The following is a 5,392-nucleotide window of genomic DNA, read 5'->3' as shown; positions in this document are numbered from 1 at the left end:
TTTCCCTTGTATGTACGCGATAAGTACGCACAGTAGTTCTCGTTACCACCAGCCCAGGAGACGGGGCTGCGACATATATTGTAGTTATCGTTGGTCTTGGTTGGATAGAACGAATGATTTGCGATACACATGTAATAGAGCGCTTTACATTAGGTTCAGTGAGTCGATTAGTGCAGGTGCTGGCATGGTTGTTGCCAACGCGCAATCGCAGTACCCCTATTCGTGATATTTTGACTTCCGGATTGGGTCAAAAACAGACGGAACATCTGTATCGTGCGGATTGCACACAGAAGATGAATGTATTGTGAATTTTTCATGGACCCATGCAGTATCGGTGACGAAGACATCACCGCTATCATAATCCCACCACACATCAAGTTAAATAGCATCATTGACCAATTAAACACCATTTGCTGCCCCAGCATCTTAGATGACTGACCCTGGCGTCAGTAACACAACTGACAGTAGGCCTATACCTCTAATCGAGTGAAATTTGCATCCTAAATGGTGTAAAAGATCATCCTAAATGGCGCCACTACGGACGTCAGATACTAGTACCCTAATTGGCGTACTAGATGACAAGTATATTGGGCCCCCTGAATGGCGTTTTGAATGAATCATATTATATATAATTTAGTCTATCCCTCTGTGTTATACTGTAGATAAATTAGCACAAATCAATATTGTAGTAATTTGTCAATTGTGTACCCTAACAAACAAAGAATTAAACACAATGGTCAAAGTTATCAAACCTTCAAAGAACACTTGCAAGCGTTAGAAAATATATTTTTTTAATTCATTTGAATAAAAAAGTGCTAATCGAAGGTTTCGAAAATATCTACTTATTTCTTGAAAACGTTGATTTGCCTATATACGACACCTATAGTGCTATCATAGGCGCAGGCCCGTCTGAAACGTGGTCGATTGAAACTCCAACGTCAGGCTCAATGGGATCAGTGGCACCTTGCTTTAAAGGACAAGTCCACCTTCATATACATTAGGATTAAGAGAATGCAGCAATATTAGTAGAACACGTCAGTGAAAGTTTGAGGAAAATCGGACAAGTAACGAATATTTTAAGTATCTGCGCAGTCACTGCTGGAAGCGAAGACTACTACAGTGTATGATGTCACATGCATACAACTATACAAGGAAAATAAAAAGAGAATTTCACAAAGCTCTATACTTTTTGAATAAAGTACTTATTTCTTCGACTTGCTACTGACGTATGTTAGGGGTAATATTATTCCCCATGTCTTCTGAAAGAGAGAAGTCAAGTGTTCTTTTGTTATGCGAGAAAAATGGAAATAATTTTTTATGTTGAATTTTCTTTATTCTTTCTTTATATCGTTGTACTCATGTGACATCACAAACTTACTTAGTCTTTTCATCCAGCCGTGACTGAGCAGAAACTTCAAAAATTAATAACTTTTGAACGGATTGTCCGATTTTCCTCAAACTCTCACTGATGTGTTCTACTAATATTGCTGCATTCACTCAACCCGCATGTCTATGAAGGTGAACTTGTCCTTTAAATGGTTTGAAAATCACCTTTCGGATCGGAGGATTGTCGCCCTGAATAATACCCAAATAAAATCATAATGGTAATATGGATCTCCACTTCTTTGTATGTAATAATGTAGTAGATATGTTCCTTTAGCTATTGTATTTTTCAGTGATCTTGATTTAAGTCAGTAAAGCAATCATCCCAGGGGTATCGTTCCGTTTTAATGATGGTGGGTGGGGGAGGGACTTGGAGTGCTAATATCTGCGCGAGGGAGCGGGGGAGGGTGGTGTATCCCCCTCCCACACGAGGAAGATTTTGAAATTCCAGACCTGAAATTCAGCGATCTGGTGCACACTTTTGGTGAAACTTTGGACTTTTTCCTATCAAAAAACAAGTAAGAAAAAGAAATATTCATAGATAATTGAAAGAACTTTTTGCATTTTGATGTTGTAAATGGTGCAATTTGATGCTTTTTTACGGGTTTTATCAAATTGAAACAGTCCCAAATGTTTAAAGTAGCAGTACATTTTAATAGATTATTATTGAACAATTTTGCCTGTAAAATCATATCATTAAAATAAACATCTTGTATTAATTACACTGAAAATCATGAACGCGATCGAGCCCGACGAGCGGAGCGAGCGGGGGGGGGGGATGTTGATGTTGATGTTGATGTTGTAAATGGTGCAATGTTATGCATGTTTGCGTGTTTTATCGACTTGAAACAGTCCCACTTGTTTAAGGTAGCAGTATACTTTGATGAAGATTATACATTGAACAATTTGACTATAAAATGGTATCTTAAATAAACTTCTTGTATAGGCCCTATTAATTCTTACACTGACTATCATGAACGCGACCGAAGCCGAGCGAGCGGAGCGAGTGGTGGGGGGGGGGGGGGGGGAGGGGGCGCGGAGGCAGGGGGTGTCCACCCTCCCACTGTGAGAACTTTTTGCATTTTGATGTTAACACAACATGGTGCAATTTGATGCATGTTTTTGCACGTTTTTTCTACTTGGAACAGTCCCACTCGTTTAAGGTATATATAGGACGTCGATTATTATTAAACAATTTGGCTGTAAAATGGTATTATTTAAATAAACTTCTTGTATTAATTCTCACACTGAACATCATGAACGCGACCGAATCCGAGCAAGCGGAGCGAGCGAGGGGGTGGGGGAGGGTGTGGGAGGGGGTGTTGTTGTTGTTGTTGTTTTATTTCCGTACTAAAAATCAACACATTTCATACATAAAGGTCAGTAAAGAAGAGAAAAAATACATACGGAGGCACTGGCGTAGCCAGGGGGGGGGGGGGGGGGGGGGGGGCGATGGGAGCGGTCGCCCCCCCTAAGATTTGGACCGGGGATTTGGGAGGCGAAAAAAAAAAAAATGCGTGTATACTGTATGCATGCACATGAAGCGGGTCTCCTTTGCAACCTTTCATCAAATAAGATATTTTTTTAAAAATATTTCACTCAAAGTGTGCACCAGATCGTTGAATTTCAATTCAAAATATGCAAAATCTCTCGTGCTTGGGAGGGGGTATCCCCCTCCCAAACCCTCCCCCTCTGGTGATTTCCCAAATGTTGATTCTATCAAATATGCGTATACGAGATATCTCAACTTCAACCTTAAAAAGGCAAAAGCTCCATCGGAAGGGAAGGGTGGAGATAACACTCGCCCACGCCTTCTCCCTGCTCCCCCCCCCCCCCCCCGCCATGCATAGAAGTAGACATGTGGCTATACCCAGATCGCTTTATTTCAATTCTAAAAACGCAAAAGCTCCGCGAGCGGGAGGGGGAATCCCCCTTCCCCTAAGCTCTACCTCACTAGACTTTATACATACACACAGATGGTGCACATTCGGAATAAGAGCTAAATTCCGTGATTATAACACTTCGATGAAAAAGTATTGCACCAAAAATTTGCACCAGATCGCTGAATTTTAGGTCTGAAAACGCAAAATCACCTTCGTGTGGCAGGGGATATGCCCCTATCTACACCCTCGTGTGCATACTTTTTCTGCTTGATTGCTGAACAGACAGCGTTCATGATATTCAGTGTAAGAATTAATACAAGAAGACTAGTGTATTTAAATTATACCATTTTATAGGCAAATTGTTCAATAATAATCTACACTAAAATATACTGCAACCTTAAACAAGTGGGATTGTTTCAACTCGTTAAAACACGCAAAAACATACATCAAATTGCACCATTTGCAACGTCAAAATGCAAAAAGTTCTCACCGTGGGAGGGGGGACACCCCCTCCCACACCCTCCCCTCCCCCCTCGCTCGCTCCACTCGCTCGGGTTCAGTCGCGTTCATGATATTCAGCGAAAAGAATTGATACAAGAAGTGCATTTAGATTACACCATTTTATAGGCAAATTGTTCCATAATAATCTACACTAAAATGTACTGCTACCTGAAACAAGTGGGACTGTTTCACGTCGATAAAACGCGCAAAAACATGCATCAAATTGCACCATTGCAACATCAAAATGCAAAAAGTTCTTACCGTGGGAGGGGGGACACCCCCCTCCCACACCCTCCCCTCCCCCTCGCTCGCTCCGCTCGCGAGGGTTCAGTCGCCTTCGTGATATTCAATGAAAAGACTTAATACAAGAAGTGTATTTGAATTATACCATTTCATAGGCAAATTCTTCAATAATAATCTACACTAAAATATACTGCTATATACCTTATACAAGTGGGACTGTTTCACGTCGATAAAACGCGCAAAAACATGCATCAAATTGCACCATTTGCAACATCAAAATGCAAAAAGTTCTTACCGTGGGAGGGGTGACACCCCCCTCCCACACCCTCCCCTACCCCCTCGCTCGCTCCGCTCGCTAGGGTTCAGTCGCGTTCATGATATTCAGTGAAAAGAATTAATACAAGAAGTGTATCTAAATTATACCATTTTATAGGCAAATTGTTCAATAATAATCTACATCAAAATAAACTGCTATATACCTTAAACAAGTGGGACTGTTTCACGTCGATAAAACCCGCAAAAACATGTATCAAAATAATTGCACCATTTACAACATCAAAATGCAAAAAGTTCTTACCGTGGGAGGGGGGACACCCCCCTCCCACACCCTCCCCTTCCCCTTCGCTCACTCCGCTCGCCCGGGTTCAATCGCGATCATGATATTCAGTGAAAAGAATTAATACATGAAGTGTGTTTAAATTACACCATTTTATAGCCAAATTCTTCAATAATAATCTACGCTAAAATATACTGCTATATACCTTAAACAAGTGGGACTGTTTCACGTCGATAAAACGCGCAAAAACATGCATCAAGTTGCACCATTGCAACATCAAAATGCAAAAAGTTCTTACCGTGGGAGGGGGGGGGGGGACACCCCCTCCCACACCCTCCCCTCCCCCCTCGCTCGCTCCGCTCGCTAGGGTTCAGTTGCCTTCATGATATTCAATGAAAAGACTTAATACAAGAAGTGTATTTAAATTATACCATTTTATAGGCAAATTCTTCAATAATAATCTACACTAAAATATACGGCTATATACCTAAACAAGTGGGACTGTTTCAACTCGTTAAAACACGCAAAAACATACATCAAATTGCACCATTTACAACATCAAAATGCAAAAAGTTCTTACCGTGGGAGGGGGGAAACCCCCCTCCCACACCCTCCCCCCCCCCCCCCCCCCTCGCTCGCTCTGCTCGCTCGGGCTCGGTCGCTTCGCTCCCTCGCCGACTAACCGCCCCCCCTAAGATGAAATCCTGGCTACGCCGTTGTACGGAGGGTAGCCCATTTTCAGTAGTGACAATGACAGTCACTTCTGGTCTTCCATGGGGCCCTGTACACAAAGATTTCAGACAATCAGGGACTGATGATGATAGAA

The sequence above is a fragment of the Diadema antillarum genome, unplaced genomic scaffold (assembly GCF_040938485.1).
Source record: "Diadema antillarum isolate AM-2024a unplaced genomic scaffold, OU_Dant_1.0 seq00001021_RagTag, whole genome shotgun sequence".
In the NCBI taxonomy this organism is placed as follows: domain Eukaryota; kingdom Metazoa; phylum Echinodermata; class Echinoidea; order Diadematoida; family Diadematidae; genus Diadema; species Diadema antillarum.
This window is presented reverse-complemented; position numbering follows the sequence as displayed.